We start from the raw sequence: 8,121 nt of genomic DNA on the forward strand, positions 1-8,121 counted from the left end.
TTGTAAAATCCTTCTTTTATTTCTGACAATACATTATTTATTAAACATTGAAACAAAATGCCATTCTACCCATTACAGATAAATGTTAACAGTTTAGTGTGTACCTTTCCCTATGAACATGCTGAAGTGGAGAGTTCTGGTGAGGATAACAGGATTAATCTGTGTGAAGCACCCAGCATGGTGCGGGGTACAATAGGAACTCACTTCCTTTCTTCTCCTTAGTGCCGCAGAGTCTCCTGTCTGAGAGTCCATGACTAGTGTTGGGCTAGGCTGGTGTGACCATACAGTCCAAGCTATGCCCTGGCTTCTGGGAGCGCTCACAGACTTAGGCCTGCCAGGACTGTCAGAGAACAGTGGTTAAGAGCCCAATCCCAGAGCAGGGGTCCATGAGGCAAGAGCTGCTCAGCCAGGCGAGGACCATGGCCTTTCCCACCCTCTCGCCTAAGTGTCTGGTCCCCTTATGGGGTCCAGAATTTAGGAGTTCCTCCTGGGTTAGCACACTGTCCTGTAAGCTGTCTGTGTGAGCTGGAACAGGGGCTTCCAGCACCTTCTGGGCCCCTCCCACAGGGCAGTCACGCACAGGGCTGGGCCCCACAGGACCCCACAAAGGCTGGCTGGTTGGCTGACTGCTGGGTTCACGTGGTGGTGCCTCCCACCCCTCAGCTCTGCCTGCCCCTGTCCCAGACACAGGGATGTCTAAGCCTCTGCTCTGCTCTTTGGATTTCTGGGCTCAGCAGGAGAAAAGAGAGCTGGGAGCTGGGAACAGAGCAGGAGAGCACGTGGGGAGAGGAGGCTGCACAGACTGCGAGCTCCCTCTGCCTGCCTCTGCCCTCTGACTCCGTTCAGGTGTCTTCTTTCCTTTAGGAACTTTTCCTGGAGACCTCTCTTCCCCTAAGGCTAAGTTAATTACTTCCTCCTCTATTCTTGTTAATAGTTACTTTTCCATGTCTGCCTCCCTACTAGTGAGTCCACCTATATGTCTCCAGTGCTCAACAGCAGCTCTGACTCAACATTACTCAATGACCTGAGGCTCAGTGATCAAGAAAAGGAAAGTTGCAGTCTAGAGCAGAATTATATAATTAGGAGTGAGGGCAGAAAAGAGAGAAAGGGAGTATCTTCTTGTGGCTGGGCCAGGGTTTGTAATCAGAATCTCCTTGATGGCAGAGTTGTCCATTGTGGAAGGAGCTTCCAGGGAGGAGTTAACTCCCTATCTTGAAAAATGTGCAAATAGAAGACTGAAGACTTCTTTTGGAAGCTGCAGCAGGGAGTCAAGCCCAACTCAGGCCTCAGACCATGTAACCCCCAAGGTGCCTTCCAACTCTGAAATCTAAGATTGTGGGAGAACACGAGGCTGGTCCCAGAGAGGCAGAGCACTCAGAAAACTGTCTGTCTGTCTCATTCTGGTCAAGGTTGCCTGGAGGACACTCAGGATAACGTCACAGCCTAATCAACCTCCACTCCTTCTATGCCTTCCTTGTACATGCAAACACATGCTCACAGCAATTTAAGTCATATAAAACTTATACAAATATCTGCCTGTATATATTAATACATGTTGCAATGAATGTTTTGTTGTTTGTTTTTGTTTGTTGTTGTTTTTTGTTGTTGTCAAATAATCCTTTATCGAAATAGTTTCCTTTGTACTTCTCAGCTAGCTGGGCATTCCACTGCGCCGCTGTTGATGTCATCTACGACGTCACGAGGGGGGCAGCAATCAACATTGCAGCCCACTGACTGGGCAGTTTCTAGGATCTCTTTAATGGTTCCAGAGAGTTGTCTGGTTAAAGACTGGTGCTGTCCCTTTGGGCGATGTTGCCAGTCTCATCAAAAGTGATATTTCCACTGTGTTTAATGTTTTTCTGCTTCCTTTCTGCCTCTTGGAGGTCCCTTGAGGGCTTTCATGATCAGGGCAGAGGCAGAAGTTACCACCTCATTCTGGGCCTGTCTTTTCTGAAAGGTCAGTTTTCACTGTAACCCTTAGACCCTGTCACCCATTGCCTTAGCGATGTCATCACCAGCCTTTTTGGGAGATAGACCCAGAGGGCCAATCTTGGGGGCTAGGGCAGACATGGCACTGACTTTCCCATGGGTGCACCTTAGGTATGCAACTTTGATCTTACTAGGGTTAAATTTTGGCAGTGTGGTGAAGGCAGCTGGTGTCAGATGCACCCAAAGATGGCATAGTGGAAGCAAGTTGCACCTTGGCCTCCTCTGAGCCAAAAATTGAAAGGCCTGAATATTTAACTTCATACAATCTTCACACACAAACATGTTAAGACCTATACTCATCACTAAACACTCACTTGTGTAAATTTATACACACCCCCTCACCTTCATTAAAACTTCATCCATTGCCCCCAGGCCCAGTGAGTTATGGTCCTTCCTCTTGGAATTGGCCAGGCAGCCTGAGAGGGGAACCAGGGGAGAAGGCCTGCCCATGATGGATGGGATTAATCTACTAAGTGAGAAATGAAATAATTAAATTCCTAATCACTCCCTAAGCCAGCAAGGCTGATATAGCCAAGGGAGGGAGGGGGCTCTGAGGCCCAGACCAATAATCTAGAGATGGGGAGGGCCTTGGGAAGACAGGCACAGACAGAACCCTTCAGACCAGGGAGAAACACCAGTAAGCAGACAGACCGACATGCTTCACCAGTGCCACAGGATCTTTCTTTCCAAGTGGAAATGGAGCAGCTTCAGAAAAAAACCCACCACGCCCCCTACTAAAACAGGATGAGAGGAGGGTCTGGGCTCTCTTCTACCCTCCCAGAGCCCTTCCTGCTCCACCATGGGATGTATCCTGGGAGTGTATGGGGATGGTGTTGACTTTCATCAGGCATAGGATCAACATTCTTCCTGGGATCCCCAACTCCCAGTCATAACAGACAGATTTTCTGGTTTGGGGCAGGATGGCAGGAAATGACCTCTCCACACAGATCCTCTGGCTCCCTCAGAAAGTGAAAGGGTGAAAGGTATCTGGGTGTAGAACTCTCTTCCTGCCTGGGCATAGTGGCTCACACCTGTAATCCCAGCACTTTGGGAGGCTGAGGTAGGAGGATCATTGAGCCCAGGAGTTCAAGACCAACCTGGAGGCTAAGGTTTGAGCTAGGAGTTTGAGGTTGCAATGAGCAATGAAGATGCCACTGCACTCTAGCCCAGGCAACAAAGCAAGACCCTAGACCCAAGAGACAAAGCAAAATACAACAAACAAACAAAACCTACAAAGAGATGCCACTCTGAACCCACTAAGGTAGCTATAATAAAAGACGGAAATAATAACAAATGCTGGTAAGGATGAAGAGAAAACTGAACTCTTATACACTACTATAGAGAGAATGTAAAATTGTGCATCACTTTGAAAAACAGTCTGGCAGTTCCTCAAATAGTTAAACATAGAGTTACCCAGCAATGCCACTTGTAGGTGGCTCAGCTGCCACAGTGTATTGTTTTGTTCCACTTTCCCAGTGATTTCCTCAACTTTATGTTTTAACACTACTATTAAATTTCTAATGTCTGATACTGTATTTTTAATTTCCAAGACCTCTTTCTTATTCTCTTATTGCTCTACTTTTCATAGCATTTGTTCCTGTTTTATACATGTAAACATGAGAAATTAAAACATGTCCACACAAAAACTTGTACATGACTAGTCATAGCAACATTATTCATAATAGCCAAAAAGTGGAAACAACCCAAATGTCCATCAATTGATGAATGGATAAATAAAATGTGGTATATCCATATAACAGACAAATAAAATATGGCAATACATCCATATTATTTAGCAATAAAAAGAAATGAAGTGCTGATACATGCTACAGCATGGATGAACCTTGAAAGCATTATGCTAAGTGAAAAGAGCTGGTCACAAAGGACCACATATTGTGTAATTCTACTTATACAAAATGTTCAGAATAGACAATTCTAGAGAGACAGAAAGTAGATTGGTAATTGCCTATGGATTGGTGGGAAATGGGAAGTAACTAATAATAGATATAGGGTTTCTTTTTGGGAAAATAACAATGTTCAAGTATTGATTGTGGCAATGGTTGTACAACTCTGAATATACAGAATCTATTGAATTGTACACTTTAAAGGGGTGAATTGTATGGTATGTGAAGTGTATCTAAATAAAGCTGTTATAAACTTATTTTTCAGGGAAGAAATCCATTCTGTGAAAGCCATTTACAGGATCTGGTCAATTTAGAAGTAGGAACAGCCCCAGAGAGCCCTAGAAGAGGCCGTCCCAGAGACAGCCCCAGGAGATCCTTTCTGGCCAGCAGAGTTACAGAAAAGAGGTTCTATTCCTAGAGGTCAGATAACAAGGGGAATCTCGTGGTTTCTGAGTCAGATAAGGATAACTTAATGGCACAAAGGATCTCTGGGACCCATAGGGAAAATTGGCTTCCTCTTCTTGTGACTATAGGGGGAGATAACCTTGACTTAATATTTTCTGCCAAAATATCAAAAAATAACACACTTCCACATATCTTACTGTGCCTGACTAGCCCACAAACTTTAAATATTTACTATACTAAGAGCCCCCTACCCCCTCTTCCTTTATGTCTTAACGACACACTTCAGCCAATCAAATAAAAACAAAATTGTGCAGTCAAAATCCTGGCCAATGGGAGAAGAGACAGCCATAGATCTACATTAGAAATAAAAAAATAAAAAAACCCTTATAACACACACTAGTTAAATACTCTTACTACCACTAAATGCCCTTCTAATCAAAAATAAAAATTTTACCTTGCTGAGACAATTTACAATGTCCATTTTCTTAATGACACCACGAGTCATTTCTAACATGACCAGGGAAGGAGATGTCAAAGGCAGCTGCATGAAGAGTGCCTCCGAGCCTGAAGACAAGGGGAAGAAATGAAAGAGATCTCACTTCTGAGGCCTGTGCAGCAAGCAGGGTGGAGCTGGAGGTGAGGGTGAGGATCTAGGCAAGAGTAGGTGGGGCAGAGAGGATGCAGGGCTGGTGGGTGCGGTGTGTGCAGAGTGGAGGGCCTGGACCAGCTCTGGTCTCCCACCTATGGTCAAGGCTGAGGGACAGTAAGAGAGTGAGAGTATCTCTGTGGTCTCTGGGCATTAGAAGTTTCTGGATTAGACCCTGAACCAGTCCTGACCCCACAGCCTTAGGGTATGATCAGAGTGTGTGTGGGGAGGAGCAGTGATCGGGCATCGTTCTCCCTGATGGAGAGAGGTCAGATCAGATGGTAGCAGCTGAGGTGTAGCCAGTGAGTTTTTCTCAGGTCCTGGACCAGCATGTGGTCAAGGCCCAACCAGGGCAGTAGGCCATGTAATTCCATGGATGCATTCCTCCTCCTCCTCCTCATTGTGGGGTGAGTAAGGGGCTCCAGGTCAAATTTTTGAAGGTTGGACTAAGCCTAGAGTGGAGACATGCTGGTACGATTGACTGAATATTTTCCTATTAGGGCCCAATTCCCAAGATATTTCACATTTACTCACTTACTCTTCTTGAGATACCTCTGGGTAGAGCCCTTGCATTGACCTGCTTTTCTGTCCTGACCCCAGCAGCCTGGTGGTGGGTTGGGGCTGGTTTTGCCATGATGCAAAGCTGTGCTCCTTTACCTTTATCTCCAGGCTAGGTCCTAGCTGGTCTTGCTATGGGTCATGTAACTTTCATGTTGGTACCATCATCCCCTCAATTTTTTTTCTTTTTAGATTTTTTTTTATTTCAGCATATTATGAGGGTACAAAAGTTTAGTTTACGTATATTGCCCTTGTCCCTCCCTCCCCTGCCCCAAATCAGAGCTTCAAGCGTGTCCATCCCCTAGACGGTGTGCATTGCACTCATTATGTATGTACACACCCATCCCCTACCCCCCCATGTCTACCCGACTCCCGATTAATGTTATTCCTAAAAGTGCTCTTAGGTGATGATCAGTGATATCAGTTTGATGGTGAGTACATGTGGCGCCTATTTTTCCATTCTTGGGATACTTCACTTAGTAGAATGGGTTCCAGCTCTATCCAGGAAAATACAAAAGGTGCTATATCACCATTATTTCTTTTACCTGAGTAGTACTCCATGGTATACATATAACAACTAGTTTCCTCTTATAAGAACACCAGTCATATTGGATTAAGGGCCCACCTTACTCTAGTATGGCTTCATCTTGACTTTATATCTACAATAACCCTGCATCCAAATAAGCTCACATTCTGAGGGTAGGATTTACAAATATCTTTTCTAGGGGATGCAATTCAACACAATGAATAACAAATGCCAACTCTCCAAAACAGGTATACTACTTTTATGCAGTATTAAACAAAATCCCAACCAATCCTAAAATTTATAAGGAAAGTTTTATGATAACTGATGAGCTGATTCAGAAATTTACATGAAGATGTAAAGGACCAAAGAAAGCCAAGACAATCTTGAAGGACATAATGGGAGGGAGGACTTTTTCTATAAGGTATCAACATTTATGATAAAGCTGTTACAGAAATGAAGACAGTATGGTATTTCTATAGAGAGAGACAAAAGGAATAGACTACCTAGTCCTGAGACAAACCCACGCATATGTAGACAATTTACCTATGACAAAGGTGTCAATGCAGAGCAGGGTTTTCAAAAATAGTGCCTAATCAATTTAATATTCACATGGAAAAGATGAAATCTGACTTATCTCACACCACACATAAAATCCAACTTCTCGTGGATTATAGGTCTAAATGTGAAAGACAAAGTAATAACACTTCCAGAAATTTCCTATCTTTGGCAGGAAAATATATATTTTTTTAGGAAAATATTTCTTAATGGACCCAAGAAGCATTAAGCATAAAGGTCTTTTATATTCATCAAAAGACACCAACAATAGAATGAAAAGACAATCTACTGAATAGGAGAAGATATTTTCAATATGCACAGTCGTACCCCCCTTATGAACAGGGGATGTGTTCCAAGATGTTCCATAGATATCTGAAATTGCAGGTAGTAATCAACCCTATATACACTATGTTTTTTCCTGTACATACACACCTAAGATAAAGTTTAATTTATAAATTAGGCACAGTAAGAGATTAACAACAATAACTAATAATAAAACAGAACAATTATAACAATATACTTTGATAAAAGTTGTTTAAAACTTACCCTGTTCGTTACTGGAATTTTTCATGTAATACTTTCAGACGGTAGTTGACTGCAAGTAATTGAAACAGCAGAAAGTGAAACCGTAGACAAGGAGGGGACTCAAAAAGGACTTGTCTTAGTCTATACAGGGGACTGTATACTCAAAAAGGACTTGTCTTAGTCTATTCCTCCTTGCTATAAGAAAGTACCATAGACTAGGTAATTTATAAATAATAGAAATTTATTTCTCATGGTTCTGGAGGCTGGGAAGTCCAAGATCAAGGCACAAGCAGATTTGATGTCTTGTAAGGGCTTAAGCTCTGATTCCAAGATGGAACCTTGTTGCTGTCCTCTGGAGAGGACAAACAGTGTGTAATCATACGGTGAAGGGTTAAAAGGGCAAAAGCAGTGAACACATATGAAGCCTCTTTTATAAGACCATTAATCTCATTCATGAGTGATATGGTTTGGATGTTTGGCCCCTCCAAATCTCATGTTGAAATTTGATCCCCAGTGTTGGATGTAGGGCCTGGTGGGAGGTGTTTGGGTCATGGGGGCAGATCCCTCATAAGTGGCTTGATGCCCTCCTTATAATAATGAGTGAGTTCTCACTTTATTAGTTCCTGTGAGAGCTGGTTATTTAAAGGAGACTGGCACCTCTCTCTTGCCCCTCTCTCTCTCTTGCTCGTTTTCTCACCATGTGATGTGCCTATTCTCTCTTTACCTTCCACCTTGATTGGAAGGTTCCTGAAGCTCCCACCAGAAGCAGATGCTGGTGCCATGCTTCTTGTATAGCCTGCAGAACCATGAACCAAATAAACCTCTTTTCTTTATAAATTACCCAGTCTCAGGTATTCCTTTATAGCAACACAAAATGGACCAACACAATGAGTGTGGAGTCCCCATGACCTAATCATCTCCTAAAGGCTTCACTTCTCATCTTTGGGTTTAAGTTCCAACATATGAATTTTGAAGGGACACATACATTCAAACCACAACAGGGCTCATATCTA

At 43.3% G+C, this 8,121-nt stretch overlaps 1 pseudogene; it reads right to left on the reverse strand.

Annotated features, from left to right (window-relative positions):
* Nucleotides 1-1,647: 1,647 nt before the first annotated feature.
* Nucleotides 1,648-7,890, reverse strand: LOC123634869 (annotated as a pseudogene).
* Nucleotides 7,891-8,121: the final 231 nt, after the last annotated feature.

The sequence above is a fragment of the Lemur catta genome, chromosome 3, assembly GCF_020740605.2.
Source record: "Lemur catta isolate mLemCat1 chromosome 3, mLemCat1.pri, whole genome shotgun sequence".
Classification (NCBI taxonomy): domain Eukaryota; kingdom Metazoa; phylum Chordata; class Mammalia; order Primates; family Lemuridae; genus Lemur; species Lemur catta.